Here is an 18,584-nt window from a genome sequence, read left to right on the forward strand (position 1 = left end):
TGGTTCTATAGCTCGCCAAAATTCTACGTTGCAGACAAGAAAGGAGGCAGTCGATAAAATGAACCACCCAAATTTTTGTGTGCAGTTCAACTGAAATGGAGCATCCCTGGCGTGCAGACTGATTAAGTGTCAGATGAATATACCCGTCAACCAACTTGTATGGAATCTTTAGACTCCATGCCAGACAGTTCGCTACCATATGTGCCGATAACCAAAAGGCACAAGTTGGGACCAAAGACTGGACTGCGTTTTTCTGGGCTATGCGCCAGGCAATATTTTTGGTGTTCACTCTCCTAATACTTGGAGTTTGACAACTGGTTGACGCCGGTTGATACTCGAATGAATATAGGCACTTCTTCTTGTCAACATCGATGCTTGTCTGAGTGAACTTTGGAGTACATAGCAGCAACATAAGTATCTGTCCATCTGATCTTTTTGTGGAGTTCTACTGAAATCGCCCAATGTAATGATTTCCCTGCGAGTTCAGGCTCCAAGTTACTCCTTTATGAAATTGACAAATAGTAGCGCAATACCAAATTACCAATACATATGACAAGCACAATAATCAGGATAAAGACCGCTACCAACCTGTGTGAGGTAGCATATCAATTACTATTTCCTTTGACTGGAAGCCGAGATAAGCAACTGACAGAAAAGGAAGGAAGCAGTCGAGGCAATGAAGCACCCAAAGTTTTTGTGTAGTTCCACCGAAATCGATCATCCCTGTTGGCACATATATTGAGAGAGTGAGATTACTGTAATAGTGGGACTAGTTGATGAAACATACATTAACAAATAGAAGCACCCTCATTATCTTAATGGGTAAAGTTAGCAACATAGTAGTCTTGTTTAAAGAGAGGTATTAGTTTATTTAATCAGTGCCAATTAGCTCAACACTCAAAGCATTGCCATGTATCATAGGTTGCAAAACTTTAACGTGTAAAGATAAAGGAGTTTCTCATGACAGTAGCAACACAGTAGCATGATACAAATAATGATGACAACAAACTAATAAGGATGAAGGCCTTAGATCGGTACCAACCTGAGCAAAAAATCTTATTCAAGTTGTCCCAGAAGAGATGATAAAGCACTCACTGGAATCACTCAATAGTATATATTTTTGTGCACTTCAAATGTATGATTGAAATCACTCTTGTTTACCAGTGGTGAGATTATATTGAAAGATTATCAAGAACTTCCAGCAGAGTTAAAGCACTGGTTGGGATACAGTTCATTGTATTCTCTTGTGCAGTTCCACTAAAATGTATGATTGGCACAACATGATCCCTGTTTGCACAAGTAGGAACAAGGTGAAACCTTCATTAGCTTAGTGAGAAAGGATAGAAAGACATTAGCATATTACTTTAACAGTAGCATCAGATTCATGATGGACAATACACAAAACACTGCCTCATTGAACCAATGGCAATAAATTGACATGCAAAACAATAGCATTATTATGTCATGACACTACCAAGATTCCCTCCCTGCTCCACCACATGATTCACCTCCACAGACACACATACACACGTACATGATTCAGCATAGGGTGCTCCTAAAGATTTGTTTAACTCCAACAGGAAAATTAGGCAGCAATAAATTAGTGCTACTTAAGTATTCCTAATTAATTAATTGACCTTGAGGAGAGACAACAGAAGTGGAAGGGCTCCCTGGAGGATCATCTCACATGTAAGGGAGACGTTGCGGGAGCCCTTGAATGGCCTCGACTGAGGCCTCGGCTTCAGCAAGATCACCTTGGCACTGTTGATCATGTAGAGCTGGGTCACACATGCATCCAAAATCCAGTTAATTAGTATGATGTGTCGTCAACCCAAGTACTACTCTGTTGCATTTCTCTATCTATCTCTACTCTTATAAAAAATAGAGTTGGTGATGATGGTGTGCCTGCCATCCTGCAATATAGGCCGTCCGATTTATATCTGACGGATAGGAAGGAAACTATGGCAATTTTGCAAAAAGGCACCCACACCCCTCTCCAGATTTTCAAATAAGGCCTTCCCTCGTTCATCCTTTTCTCTCACAAGATAAACTACTCATACAAATGCATCTTGATGTTACGTGCAACGCATGGGCATCTTGCTAGTCTTCTAAGTAAATTAAGACTAGTAGTAACACAACAATACAATACCACTAGCAAGATGTTAGGATAAGAGAGGACGGTACCATCATGTGATCTTCTTAATTTCCTCCTCATTCTTCTTCGTCTTCCTCTTCATGCTATGTTTCTCTTTCTCCTCACCAGTTGGTGAAACCAAGTACATGATTGGCCTTCTATTTCAGAATTGGTTTTGTCAGTGAGGGAGTACAAGTGTACTAGTAAACAATAGCATTATTTTCCAATGGCAGTCGCAAAATAGAGATGAAAACATGCATTAAATATCATTCTTACCTAAAGGAAGGTTATGGTGCCAATATGGATGATGAAGATTGGAACACAGATCTCCCTTTGTGCAGTTCCACCAAAATGAACCAACGGTTCCATTATGACATTCCAATTAAACAACACAAAAGTCACTTCTTTTAAGAAGTGTTTCGTGCAGTGCACCAAAAGGTTGCAATAGCAACGAGGTGAAATGGATATCCTTGTTTGCACAAAAAGCTACAGAGGAAACAGTCAGAGTCTCAAACAATTACCGGCAAAAACAATTGGCTAAACTTGTCATGGCTTATAACAGTGGCATGGTTCCATTTTACCAGGGGCATTAGATTAAGAACAACTAAATATTTGTTATAAGGGCATGGGACAGTGGGTGTACCAGCAGTCCAACACCATGTACCTAAACCGGGGCATAAAGTGGTGATTCAGAGTTTGTTGCCCCGAGAAACAAACATCCAAGAAACATATCTGGGTTGGTCCCATTTTTGTTCACTCTAGCCACCTACTCCTATGTGTGGATAGCGAATCTAGTCCTAGTCATACCACCGTCTACAGGGTTTCCCCTATATTTCCCTTTTCGACCAAGAGACCGGTTGGATGACCAGTCTGTACTACTTTCACCCCCTTTCCTTCCTGTTTGTACCAAGTCTGATGTACATACTAAATTTCCCCCCTTTATTTCTTGTTTGAACCAACTACAAGATTCGAATCCATGAAGTAGCTTAACCTCTACCAATATAAAAAAGGTGACGTTGGACCATCCGATCAAGTGGGGCTGAGAGGTAGAAAATGATGCACATGCAGCGATGTAGCGAGCTGGGGAAGTAGAGCTAGGCCGGTTTCGAAGGAAGATATACCTGAAGGTCGTTGGGATGTGGATTGGTGGGTGACGGGAGGGTGGATCCGCCCACACTAGGGCAGCGATGAAGGGATCGGAGGACCTCCCGCGCTAGCGCTCGGCCAGAGATAACGTTGCGGCCGGCAGTGGGTCTCCTCCCTCGCTGTCGACGACGGCCTAAACGCTGCCCCTCCTCCCCTTCACTGGTGGAGGGGGATACATCCGGATCTGTAACCAGCGGTGAGGATAGAAAGACAGTGTTACCACCGCTATCTTGTTTAAATCTAGAGAGGATGAGAGTGTGTGAATAGAGCAACCCCAGCAAGGAAGCGCGGAGGCTCCGACCTATATATATATACGTATAGTGGGGTAGTTTTCTTTTTTCACTCCATCAAAACAATCGTTTAAAATTGTGTACGTGCCAGGTCGCCGTTTTTTTGAGTTGTTGATTATTTTTTGAGATAGCTACCCGCTTATTCCAAGTGGTGTTACAGTGTGCCAGGTCACACTTTGGATCGTTCAAGTCTGGTACTAGACCCTCCATTAAGTGAACAATCACCGCCTCGTAAAATTTGTGAACAAGCCCACGGCTAAAATTATCAGAAACATGGGCCGCCCCAACATGCATTATTATTTATATTTTCTATGTGGGAGTATCCTCAAAACAAAATGTGAGAGTTCAATCTTTATTGGGCCCTTTTGTAATTTGTGCTAAATTTTGATCAAAGATTTAACTAAAAAAATGTTAGTGCATGTTAACAAAAATTATATACTTTGATTCGTATTTAAACATAGTTTTCAATGATGTAATTTTTTGTGATATGCATGAACATTTGGTTAGTTAAATTTATAGTCAAAATTTGGCACAGATTATCATAGGGACCAATAAACTAGGATGGAGCTCCTCATCTGTCGTCCAAACTACTACTGTATATGACTAGCCGCTCTATCTACATGCGGGACATCAAAGCATCCGGGCCCGCGTGCCATCCACCAAATCACAGCGAGGTGCTATAGTTGAGACTCACCGGTCACCGCGGTGTGGCCGTCAAGACCCATCATATCACAAAACCCACACCTTTACCAGCAGTGGTAAAGCGGCCTCGAAGTTGGACTAGACGAAGTAACCATCATTTCACTGGAACGCTCGTTGAAGCCCTTTCTGCCCTTGAAGAAAACCCCACTCCAGGCTACTCACTTCTGCCATTTTTCTTCTGTACCAACGAAGGAAAGGTGGGCGAGTCAGTGATGCTACTATATTTTCATTCCAATAGTCTTCTTTTTGCGAAGCACCGACCTATTCTCACAGCCTATTCTTTTCCCGTTTTCATTGCGATTGTGGTTTCCTTTTGATTGATTTTTGTTTGTCAGTTTATTGATGGATCCTGGAGCACTAGGCAAAGAGTTGCCGGCGGACAACCCACTCGAGACAGAGATCTCCAGGAAGCGAGCACTGACCAACGAGTTGGCCATGTTGGTGGGCCAACCCATGGAGACGAAGAACTCCAAGAAATAAGCATTGGCCAAAGAGTTGACGACGTTGACGGACAAACTCCTCAAAGAAAGCCGGAAGAATAGCAAGGGCCCCACCGTGCCTACCCCAGAAACTCTAATGGCCACCTATGAGAGGCTCAAGGCCAAGTTTGAGGAGATAGTCGCCGTTGAGAAGCAGTATTTCCCTGGCAAGGTGATGGCCCCCGGAGGGATGGGATCCCCGGGTGATCTACACAAGGTAAAAAATGGCTTACCATAGTTGTGTTTTTGATTATTTGTAATGTGCTTGCTAATATGTTAGGGTTGTGCAGGTGCCAGTGGACGTCCTTGATGATTCCGATGTCGCGGTCCGTCCTGTGGACAATGCCCCAGAGATCGTTTTTGATGTTGCGGTCCGTCCTGTGGACATCGCCCCGGAGATCGATTCTGATGCCGCTATCCGTCCTGTGGACATCGCCCCAGAGATCAATTCCGATGTGGCGGTCCGTCCTGTGGACATTGCCCCAGAGATCGATTGCCATGCTGCTGTCTGTGCTGTGGTCATTGCCCGAGAGATCGATGACAAGAAATAGTTGGCCGCGCTAATCCTTGAAGGTAGTTTGCATTGTGTTTAATACCAGAACGATGCATGTTATCAAACCATCTTAGGGCTAGTGCACTATCTTGTGTGGGCGGTACTTGCTACTTTTGTTTGATAGTGAATCATGCAAACCCTCTCCGAGTTATGGAAACGATGTATCCTCACCAGCTTTTGATGTAATATATGGCATGCTTAGATGTAAGTTTGAACTGTTTATCATATCATCAGGGCTTGTATGATGATTCTTGGTGTTAGTAGGCTAGCTACCGTGCGAGCTATAGTACTTGCAAAATACTCACCGAAGAGAAACGTTGGGGCCGATGAGCTCGTGGTACGCTTATAGGTCTGATCCGTCGTCGATCGACCAATAGCCCAAGCTCCTAAAATTGTAGGCTTAGCGATTGATCAGACAATAGTCCACAATTATACATTAATTCACATCAAACTCAAAGAGTTGGTTCACGGACACATTCAAGCCTCATTTGGTTCATAGGGTAGGAAAATCGTAGCAATAAGAAAGTCATAGGAAATGAGATGACATGTATCTTAAATCCTATGAGTAGCAATAGGAAAGGAGATGCCCTTTGATTCACATCATAGGATATTTTCCATTGAGTCTAGGCTAATGTTTATTTTCCTATGAAATGTGGAGGATAGGAAGAATTCCTCCATAGGAATATGATTCCATTCCTATAAACCAAAGGGCTCTACAGAATTTTTTCCTATAGGAATCCTATCCTATGAAATTCCCACAAGATTCCTCTAAACCAAAGGAGGCCTCACATTAATAGCCAGAAAAATTGGCACGTACTTGTAACATGCGTGAATGTGTAATTTTTTTGTTGGAAGCGTGAATGTGTAGTGACGTCGTACTTTCGGAGTGGCTACAGAGAGTGTGTACGTGTGCTAGAGGGGTTGTGGGATGGAGAGAGATCTAGAGCCTAATCGTTAGATTGACAAAGGATATTTTTTGAGAACGCAAAATCATAGCAGTACAGAGACTTACTCCCTCCGTTCCAAAATAGAGGACTCAACTTTGTACTAACTTTGAAACGGAGGGAGTACAAATCCTAGGCGGGCTAGTTTGGCCTAGTGGGTTTCAGTGATATGACGTGTTACAGTGTCGTCCAGTCTTCGCGTGTGGTAGCAGTATTGCGGGTTCAGTAAGTTTTCTTGAAGAAGCGGAGTTCAACAAAGTCATGATGGTTCCTTCATCTGACCAACTTACAGTGGGAAAGGTTGGGCCTGCGCTACGACCAGGGTGGACCAGGATAATTTTGTGCGTGGCAGGTGGACCAGGATGGTCGACGGCCCATATGTCGGCGAATGAAAGTATTCTTTCCGATATCGAGGACGAGCAACGAGTATTCACTGTTTATTTTTTATAAAAGCTATTGTCTCCCCTGTTACGACGGAGGAGTGTGAAACACGGCAACCCAGTGAACTTGGCATGTGCACAACTCCCTCATTCCTCATGTACCATAGTGTTGACTATAAGGTTGGCTATAAGATTACAACTTTTTCTCACTTTCTCTCTATCTATTTCCTCTCAAATATTTTTTACCTCCTTTTTTTAGACACACAATTGTTTTTTTATACCTCTTTTTTTTAGAATTAGTTTTTTTATACCTAGGAGCACGTGTAGAGACGGGCTCTTGCAGATCCCACTCCTTGACTTTGTCAATGCCTCTCTCTCCTCCACATAAGCGGGCTTATAGCCCAGTATTGTACTAGTACTACTTGCTATGAATGCGGGCAGCTGGCATGTGAGGGGGAGCGCGCGCGGGAGGCGGGAGGCGTTTTCTGGTGGGCCAGGGTGGTCAAAAGCAGGCTTGGAAGTGGTCCGGACTCCTGCATGGCCCACCTCACATTATCACCATATTTCTTGGAGTCCGTGGCGGCGGGCGGGCGATCTCTTCTCCCTCCCCGTCTCTCTCTTCTCAGCCGACGCCCGCCAAGCGATTATATTTCGGCTATTGATGGTTTATTCAATTGCAGTCCCACATGTCAGTGAAAATGCAAGACAACGCGTGTCCCCTCTGGTGAGCGGCGTGCGAACCGGACTGTCGGGGGTGCGACGCGAACGCAACAGGCGTGCTTTAAGTTTGCCGCCTTTTCCTTTTGAACTTGCAAAGCGTAACATTTTCGTGTGATCGATCGATAGAAATCCAGAATAAAATGATGAGGGTGGGGCTTTCCCGTGCGTTAGGCGGGCTAGTTTGAGTGATATGACGTGCTACAGTGCCATCCACTTGCTCCATTTTTATGTAAGCAAGAGTCTACATTGTTACGTGGGAGGAGTGCGAAACACAACGAATCTGATTTTGATCGAGGGATAACTCTTCCCTGTGAAATAATGGAGCACTGTTAGCGATTATAGCATGATAGTTAGGGCATCTCCAGCGCTGACCCACAAATTTACACCGGCATCTGTCCGAGGACATTGATGCCAGAGGATGCCATCCAATGCTGCCCGCATACCTTTCGACAACTATATGAACTAACCAGATGAAATTCGTGCAAACAAAGCAAATTTCAAATTAACAAGATGAAATTCATTACATTTTGAAAACTTGTCCTATAAACTGGACGAAATTCATTACATATTTTGCACAAACCGTACTAAAACCTACTGTAAACCTAATCTAAACGATCGCCGGTGCCCGACCACCATGTCCGGCCATGAGCCCCGAGTGAAAGTGCAACTATCCCTGGGTGGTTTTGGTAATTACTAACAACATATAGCTCATTGAGCTAATGCTATCTCAAGATAAATATTTCAGGAAAGCTCAGTGATTGGCATGGCATGGATTAGGAATGTGGACCCCTCAAAATTCTAAGGACACATGTTGGCTCAAGCTCAAGACTCTACATTTTACTTTTAGTGATCCAAGATCACATTGAGTCCATAGGAAAAGCCAATACTATTAAAAGGGGATGAGGTGTTGCTTAATGAGGTTCTTGCTCAAAATGCTCAGTGATATGCTCCAAAATCCTCAACCACTTTCTCATATCTACATTTGTCCCAAACCAAAAGTCAAACTCGGCCATACCGAAACTTTCTATCCGGCGCCACCGAGTTCTGTTGACATAGCCATTGCCAAAAACCCTAGTCACTTCAGTCTCACCGAGATGGGATTGCAAACTCTCTATTTCCCTTCGTAACATTTCGGTCTAACCGAGATGAGCGATCGGTCCCACCGAGTTCGCAATGCAAACTCTCTGTTTCCCCTTCGTAACGTTTTGGTCCAACCGAAATGAGCGAATCGGTCCCACTGAGTTTGCCTGACCAACTCTCTGTTTGCTTATTACCAAAATTGGTCCCAGCGATTTTGTGTAATTGGTCTCACCGAGATTACGTTATGCCCTAACCCTAATGAAATCGGTCCCACCGAGTTGACATGTCAGTCCCACCGAAAATCCTAACGTTCACATTTTTGAACTGAATCGGTCTGACCGAGTTTTCTGATTCGGTCCCACCGAGTTCGGTAAATTGTGTGTAATGGTTAGATTTTGTGTGGAGGCTATATATATATATATATATATATATATATATATATATATATATCCCTCCACCCACTCTTCATTCGTGAAGAGAGCCATCAGAACATGCCTACACTTCCAACATACATTTTCTGAGAGAGAACCACCCACACTTGTGTTGAGGTGAAGATATTGCATTCCAACCACATAAATCTTGATCTCTAGCCTTCCCCAAGTTGCTTTCCACTCAAATCATCTTTCCACCAAATCCAATCCTATGAGATAGAGAGTTGAGTGTTGGGGAGACTATCATTTGAAGCACAAGAGCAAGGAGTTCATCATCAACACACCGTCTATTACCTTTTGAGAGTGGTGTCTCCTAGATTGGTTAGGTGTCACTTGGGAGCCTCCGTCAAGATTGTGGAGTTGAACTAAGGAGTTTGTATGGGCAAGGAGATCGCCTACTTCGTGAAGATCTACCCTAGTGAGGCAAGTCCTTCGTGGGCGATGGCCATGGTGGGATAGACAAGGTTGCTTCTTCGTGGACCCTTCGTGGGTGGAGCCCTCCGTGGACTCGCGCAACCGTTACCCGTCGTGGGTTGAAGTCTCCATCAACGTAGATGTACGATAGCTCCACCTATCGGAACCACGCCAAATATCTCCGTGTCTACATTGTGTTTGCTCCCTCAAACTCCTCCCCTTACCTTCATATGCAATTGTTTTACATTCCGCTGCTAGACTCTTAGAATTGCATGTGTAGGTTGATTACTTGACTTGTGCTAAGTTGTTAAAATCTGCCAAGGCTTGAAATTGGGAAAAGGCTAGAATTTTATTTTGTCAAGTAGTCTAATCACCCCCTCTCTAGACATACTTTTGGTCCTACAAGTGGCATCAGAGCTTTGGTCTCAACTTGCTTTGATTTCCATAGCTTTTGGTGATCATAGCCTTGGTTTCACAACCTAGGAGAGTATGGCGTCTAGCGAGGGAAATTACCACCGTAGAGGTCCTTACTTTGATGGTACTAATTTTGCTAGTTGGAAGCATAAGATGAAAATGCATATTCTTGGACATAACCCCGCTGTTTGGGCTATTGTGTGTATTGGCTTGCAAGGTGAATTCTTTGATGGGAGAGAACCGAACCGTGAAGCTACCGCGGAAGAGTTGAAGATGCTATAATACAATGCTCAAGCTTGTGATATTCTCTTCAACAAATTGTGCCCCGAAGAATTGAACAAAATTAGCCGTCTTGAGAATGCAAAGGAAATTTGGGATACTTTGATTGATATGCACGAAGGTATCGACTCCGTCAAGGAATCCAAATTGGATGTGCTTCAAAGTCAGCTTGACAAGTTCAAAATGAAGGATGGTGAAGGTGTCGCTGAAATGTACTCTAGGCTTGCTCTCATCACAAATGAGATTGCCGGCTTAGGAAGTGAATAGATGACCAACAAATTCATCATCAAGAAGATCCTATGAGCCTTGGATGGAAAATATGATACCGTGTGCACATTGATCCAAATGATGCCCAATTACAACGATCTCAAGCCAACAGAAGTCATTGGAAGAATTGTTGCTCATGAGATGTCACTTAAGGATAAGGAAGAGCTCCACAACAAGTCAAGCGGTGCTTACAAAGCATCATGTGATGCCCCCACATCATCAATTGAGAAACAAACCTTCAATGAAGAATTGAGCCTAATGGTGAAGAACTTCAACAAGTTCTAAAAGAGTAGAAGCAAGGAGAGAAGTTCCAAGTCAAGGTACTACAATGACAAAAGATCTTCAAGTCGTGAACAAAATTGCTACAATTGTAGAAGACCCGGACACTACTCCAATGAGTGTACGGCTCCCTACAAAAGAAGATAAGATTCTCCCAAAAGAAGGAGTAGGAGAGAAGAATCACCACCAAGAGAGAGAAGGAGTAGAGATGATCGTTATGAACGAAGACCCTCTCGGAGAAGCAAGGATTCGGAAAGGAAGGACAAGTCATCAAAGAGCTACACAAAATGAAGACATCAAGCTCATGTTGGTGAATAGATATCCGTCTCCGACTCCGACCATCACTCCGAAAGAAGTTATCACTCCGACTCCAAATATACTCAAGATGAAGGTGTTGCCGGTCTAGCACTTGTGTCAACCAACTCCTACGACATATTTGACTCACCAAATGAAGGAATTGGAAGATTCTTCATGGCTAAAGGCCCAAAGGTATCACACCCCGAGTATGTTGATTTCAATAGTGATGAAGATGATTTGCTAGGAGATGATGATTTACTTGTTGACAACTCTAGTTATGAAAACTATGATGAACTTGCTATTAATCATGCTAATCAAGATAAAACGAATGACGATGATAAGAAGGAGATTGAGCATCTAACTAAAGAAGTAAACACTCTTAAGTTAGCTCATGAAACTACCTTGGAAGATCATCGAGAACTTTTAAAGACTTATGAGAAGCTACGCTTTGAAAAGCTCAACCGTGAGCAAGAGCATGAGTTCTTAAAGGCAATCAATGATGATCTTCGCAAGAAAAGTTCTTCTTACATTGCCAAGCGTTTACTCTTGTTTACTTACATGCCACAAGTTTAATCCAACAACAAGAACAAGAAAGATTCTTCTTCTAGTAGTAACAATAATCATGCTAAAACCAATGTCGTTGCTTCTAGTAGTTCTCTTGATTCCACTAATGATTCTCTTAGCCAAGTTACACTTGAGCAAGAAAATAGCTTATTGAAGGGAATTATAGAGAAAGGTGTTTACAAGAACCTTGCCGGAAGTAAGCAATTTGAGGAGATTGTACGCCAAATTGCTTGATAGATGCTAGAGTGTTTGTGCATGCTTTGTCACATATTTCATTTGCCATCTTATTGTGTGAGCATGTTGGATGCATATTTTACTCATTCGAGGACATCCATTTGTTGCTTTGATTGTTTGGCTCTTTCTCTTTTGCCAAATGGATGGACAAGAATGCCTAAGGACTCCCTCTAGCTATCTATGCTTTTCTCGTCTCAAACTCTATTCATGCTACATCACAAATTTTGAGCAAGTCATATTCGAACCACTCTGTGTGAGGAGCACTCGGAGTCCCCGATTCGTCATAGACTTAAACTTCCAAAACCTCTTTGTGCATTTTGGTATGACCGAGTCATCCACTTCGGTCACACCGAGTTCACTAAGTTGATCTAGGTTTTCAATCTCGGTGCAACCGATTTGAACTTTTCGGTCACACCAAGTTGCAGTAACCGCTCGCGATTCTGCATCGGTGCCATCGAGTTGTTCCACTTGGTCACACCGACATGGTCGGGATATATATACCCACTGGTGAGATTTTGGAAATTTCTTCAAACTCCTCAGCCCGCGCGTGTGTCCTGCTCTGCCTCCTTGGGTATCCGGATCGTCTCCTTGCCGCCAGCAACCTCCCGCCGCTGGTTTCCATCACCGTCAACAGAAATCTGCTGCGCCGTTGTCGCCGTAGAGAACTCCCGCCGAACTAGGGTATGGGTTCAACCTCTTGTGCTATTATTTTACCTCTGATTCATAGCACATTGTTTTGCCATGATCCTTACCACGTATGCAACCACTCTATCCACTGAAAACATCCTTTAGGTTAGATTTGATTTGAAAATTTAGGGTTAGGTCTCGGCCGAACTCATCTCGGACCGACCGAGTTGAAGAAATCGGTCTCACCGATTTGGCTTAGGCCATTGCACATGCGATTTTCGGTCTGACCGAAAACTGCAAATCGGTGTGACCGAGTTCGATTCTCTGTGAAACCCTAGCAATCTCGGTGCCACCAAACTGTGACTCGGTCTAGCCGAGTTCACTAGTTTAGGTTCCAAATGTTGCTTCGGTATCACGGAGTTTACAAATCGGTAGCTCCGAAATGCTTTCTGTGGAGAACTAAAACTAAGTTTTTAAGTCATCTGTTTTGCAAAAATCTCTGCACTTTGTGATGCTCATCCACTCTACCTCATCTACATCTATTCACAGGGTCAGCTGTCAGTAAGTTTGCAAAGATGTCTGATCAGAGTGACAGTCAGAACATGTCTGAGGAACATGTGCAGCTGAGTGAGGGTTCAGATCCCTCAAGCACTCTTGATGATGGCAGCAGGAGCACTCCAAGTAACTTGCCAAAGGCAGCCACCAGATCCAGGAAGAAGAGAACCTCAGATTCAGAGGATGAGGACTATGTGGCTGCTAAGGAAGAAGTGAGCTCCAAGAAGAAGGTGTTGAAAAAGGAGTATGGCACAGCTGCTGCAACAAAGCCAGGCTTGAACAAGAAGGCACCTGCCAGAAGGATCCCAATGTGAAAGCCAAGGAATGTTGCAACAGGAGAGACAATGAAATTCACCATAGAATCAGATGATGGTGAAGCAGAAGGTGATGACCAGAAAAAGAAGAGGGCAAGAACCACTACTGCAAAAGTTCTTGGAAAATCTACTATGGTAAGAGATTCAGAAGAAGAAGAGGATGCTCCAGCACCCAAAGCTCAAAAGCTGATGGGAGATGCTATAAATTCAGGGGCTGCTCCATCAAAGCCCAAGACAGCTCCCAAAGCTCAAGCTCGGAAACCTCCTAAGCCCAAGTGGAACACCAGAAGTATTCCTGCTGAAGAGAAGAACAAGGCCCCAGTGCCTCAAGCTGAAGAAGAGGATGATGATTCTCTTATTTTGAGGAAATTGAAGCCCAAGATTCCAGACCACAATGATACTCATCCAGTGGCTGAGGACATGCGCATCAGAAAGGATGCTAGACTGAGATTGTGGAGACAGTCTGACCCTTATGCTGTGAGGAGGAGGACTGCAGTTGACTACAGGTTTCATACAAAGGAACAGCAAGACTTCTATGAAACAATTTTGCTTGACAAGAAGCCAATTGTATGTGACATGAGATGGGTCGATTGGGAATACATCAAGGAGGAAGAAGATCACTTTCCAGGAGTTCATGACAGCTTCGAAGCATGTGGAGTTGACAAATTTGTTGGGCAGAAGCTCACAAAATGGAATGATGAGCTGATCATGCAGTTTTACTCCACTGCTCACTTCTATCCAGATGGGAGGATAGTTTGGATGTCAGAAGGTACTAGGTACCAATCCACTGTTGAAGAGTGGGCCAAGCTGATAAATGCCCCAGAAGAACATGAAGATGACTTGGATGTGTATGCCAAGAAGAAGAAGGACCACAACACTATGGCAAACATGTACAAGGAGATCCCAGATAAAGCTTTGGAGTCTCACAAGCTTGGATCATTACATTACTTGTTGTCTGGTCTGCCTACCATCAACACAATCCTTAGGCACACTCTGCTACCCAAGTCAGGAGATCACAAGATGATTAGAGGGCATTCTATCAACCTGCTACAGCTTTTTGATGTCCCTCAGAAGTTCAAGGTCATGGGTCTGATTGTAGAGACAATCAAGAGGACTGCTGCTGACCAGAAGAGAAGTTGTGGGTATGCTCCACACATTCAGGAGCTCATTAACTCAAAGATGGGCACAGGAACATATCTGTTGGATAAGGAGCATCTACCCTTATATCCTGATTTTGAAGACAACACTGTAGTGATGAATGAGGAGGAACCATCATCAGCTCAAGCACAGGAGAAGATAGCCAAAGCAAAGGCTGAGAAAGCTGCCAAGATGCCAAGTGTTGAAGAGGCATCTCAAGTTTTCCTGAAGAGCAAGCAAGATCAACTTGCATATCTGATCCAGTCTACACTGAGGATTGAGAAGGGCTTGGCCACCCTGACTCAAAACCAGGAGAGCTTGGAGAGGATCATAGAAACCAAATTTTATGATCTTGATCTGAAGGTAACTGAGATTCAAACAGCAGTTGAGCAGCTTCAGGAGGAAGCAGAAGAGAAGAGAGGGAAGGCAACTACTGATGCATTTCAGCGAGTGCCTAGAGGATAGAGGTCTGCTGCAGTGCATGTACCTTATACAACAGCAACAACATCGGCACCGGCAGCCACAGCTCCAGTGCCACCTCCAGCAGCCACTCCACAAGCTCCAACTACATCAACTGATGCCTTCGTCCTTGGAGTTCTCTCTACACCACCTCCCGAAGACCAAGCCTGAGAGACGCATAACACTATGTATATTTGAACTTTTTGGTAACTTGTTGCCAAAGGGGGAGAAATATGTATAGATCATAGGCTTCGAGAGAGTGTTTTGCTTCTTTGCTTTTGGTTGAACTTTTTATTGTGTGCCTGTGTGAGATACTTTATGTCCTTGTGTGAGATACTTGTGTGATCATGTGATTGATCATATGCTACTTTAATGCTTGCTTGGATGATACTATCTTTTATATCTCTCTATGATCATTCACTTTATTTGGTGATGAGTGCATGTTTTTTTAATGTTTATCATTTTGAGCGCTCCACCAAGATGTATGTGACATGGAAGGGTGACCCATGATCCTAATCGATTGTGCATTTGCATCCAAAAGCAAATTTTCAATAATGCACAAATTTAGGGGGAGCTCTTGCTTATCACATACTTCTCAAAGCGACGATGTATTTCAATCTTATTATAATTTGTCGAAGCTTTGATCTATATGTTGTCATCAATTACCAAAAAGGGGGAGATTGAAAGTGCAACTATCCCTGGGTGGTTTTGGTAATTACTAACAACATATAGCTCATTGAGCTAATGCTATCTCAAGATAAATATTTCAGGAAAGCTCAATGACTGGCATGGCATGGATTAGGAATGTGGACCCCTCAAAATGCTAAGGACACATGTTGGCTCAAGCACAAGACTCTACATTTTACTTTTAGTGATCCAAGATCACATTGAGTCCATAGGAAAAGCCAATACTATTAAAAGGGGATGAGGTGTTGCTTAATGAGGTTCTTGCTCAAAATGCTTAGTGATATGCTCCAAAATCCTGAACCACTTTCTCATATCCACATTTGTCCCAAACCAAAAGTCAAACCCGGCCATAACGAAACTTTCTATCCGGCGCCACCGAGTTCTGTTGACATAGCCATTGCCAGTAACCCTAGTCACTTCGGTCTCACTGATAGGGATCTCGGTCTCACCGAGATGGGATTGCAAACTCTCTGTTTCCCTTCGTAACGTTTCGGTCTAACCGAGATGAGCGATTGGTCCCACCGAGTTCGCAATGCAAACTCTCTGTTTCCCCCTCTTAACGTTTCGGTCCAACTAAAATGAGCGAATCGGTCCCACCGAGTTTGCCTAACCAACTCTCTGTTTGCTTATTACCAAAATCGGTCCCACCAAGTTTGTGTAATTGGTCTCACTGAGATTACGTTATGCCCTAACCCTTATGAAATCGGTCCCACCGAGTTGACATGTCGGTCCCACCGAAAATCCTAACGTTCACATTTTGAACTGAATCGGTCTGACCGAGTTTTCTGATTCGGTCCCACCGAGTTTGGTAAATTGTGTGTAACGGTTAGATTTTGTGTGGAGGCTATATATACCCCTCCACTCACTCTTCATTCGTGAAGAGAGCCATCAGAACATGCCTACACTTCCAACATACATTTTCTGAGAGAGAACCACCTACACTTGTATTGAGGTCAAGATATTCCATTCCAACCACATAAATCTTGATCTCTAGCCTTCCCCAAGTTGCTTTCCACTCAAATCATCTTTCCACCAAATCCAATCCTATGAGAAAGAGTTGAGTGTTGGGGAGACTATCATTTGAAGCACAAGAGAAAGGAGTTCATCATCAACACACCGTCTATTACCTTTTGGAGAGTGGTGTCTCCTAGATTGGTTAGGTATCACTTGGGAGCCTCCGTCAAGATTGTGGAGTTGAACCAAGGAGTTTGTACGAGCAAGGAGATCGCCTACTTTGTGAAGATCTACCCTAGTGAGGCAAGTCCTTCGTGGGAGATGGCCATGGTGGGATAGACAAGGTTGCTTCTTCGTGGACCCTTCATGGGTGGAGCCCTCCGTGGACTCGCGCAACCGTTACCCTTCGTGGGTTGAAGTCTCCATCAACGTGGATGTACGATAGCACCACCTATCGGAACCATGCCGAAAATCTCCGTGTCTACATTGCGTTTGCTCCCTCAAACTCCTCCCCTTACCTTCATATGCAATTGTTTTACATTCCGCTGCTATACTCTTAGAATTGCATGTGTAGGTTGATACTTGACTTATGCTAAATTGTTAAAATCTGCCAAGACTTAAAATTGGGAAAAAGCTAGAATTTTATTTAGTCAAGTAGTCTAATCACCCCCCTCTAGACATACTTTCGATCCTACACCGAGAACTGACGCTCCGGCTATTGCCTTTGCCTCCTCCTCATCCGCCTCGGCTTTGTCCAGCTCCACCTCGATAACCTCCTCCTCTGAAGGACAAGGTTCTGAAGATTTCCGCCTCCACATCGCTGTCAAGCGGCTAATCGGCCGCCGATGTTTACCCCACCAAGCATGGCATCGACTGAGTGGAGGAGCGGTGGCCTTCCTGGGACCAGAGCGGCGTGACCTACCATGTACTACTCTTCCTCGCTGCCGGCTATGCCCGCGCACGCGCGCCGGTTTCGTGGTCATGGTAGCGGAGGGCGGCCGGGGGGGGAGCCGGCGATGTCCTTCGTCTGCTCCTATGACAGTACGTCCAAGAGAGCTTTGGAGCACGCCCGGAGTGGAGCCGCCGATGTCCTTCGTCTGCTCCTGTGACAGTACATCCAAGAGAGCTTTGGAGCGTCAGGAGGCCATGGTTGGAGTGGTGCCGACAGAAGGAAGGGGCCGGAGGAGGATGAATGTGGTTCTTTGGCTATGGCTGGGAGCTGGGGCTGAAGTTAATATAGCGGGCGAATGGCAATGAGCCGCGGCAGACGGATGGACGGCTAGCGCCGGAGTAGGTTCGTCGGCAGCCGCGTGTCATTAATGTGGGCGGTGGATGGACGGATGGTCGTGGTGTCGTTAACGTGGAGCAGTCGCTTGCATCGGGATGCCGCGCGGTTGGCGCTCTCTCGGCCGTCGCGCTGCTGCAATGTTGGCGCTAGTGAGAGGTCTCGTCGGGCGTGAATGCGGACGCTGCTTCAGCAACTTAACTGCAGGTGCAGTTGGGTCACTGACATGTGGTCCCAACAGGCATCTGGCCCACATGTGAGTGACCCAACGGCATCTGCAGTTAACTCACTGAAGCTCAGTCCCTGAATGCGGCATTGATGTTCTGGAGAGACGGTGACCGTTTCAGGCGGGAAGCGCGCACTAGTGATGGAAGGGGTTTCGGTAGGCCAGGGCGGTCAGACGCTGGCATGGTGGTAAAATGTGAACTCATGGATGACGAGCCTTTGAAGCATATGCGGCACGTATAGACAACCAGGCATCCATGCAACCGCTCTTGTCGCCAGCTAGCCTTCGACGACCACCATTAGACACCACACAACCATGCATAACTTACGAATAATGGACGAATCGATCAAACACACACTCGTGTGGAGTGGCACTATGATCGGTCGCTCACGATACATATATAGGTACCATAGTACCCTCTCTAGCTAGGCTGTTTTATAGATTGTCGTTGTGATGGATGATATACATGAGCAAGGCGCCAAGTCACGTCGTCGCGTCGTGTGCAGAGCCATGGCTAGTGTCGAGCAGCTCGGCGCCCAAGCACGAGTATGATGTGGGTGTTTAGCCAGGTGAATACATGCTCGGTGTTCGCGGAGGCCGCCGGCAAATGTCTAAATAGTAATGTCAGGCACCGCCGGGGCACGCAGGTGACGGGCTCGCTGTTTGTGTTGCGCCATTAGCAGGACTTTGATTGAGAGGGCAACGTGCATGCTACTTGCGTCTATGGACGGTG

Source organism: Aegilops tauschii, chromosome 4 (genome assembly GCF_002575655.3).
Source record: "Aegilops tauschii subsp. strangulata cultivar AL8/78 chromosome 4, Aet v6.0, whole genome shotgun sequence".
Classification (NCBI taxonomy): Eukaryota; Viridiplantae; Streptophyta; class Magnoliopsida; order Poales; family Poaceae; genus Aegilops; species Aegilops tauschii.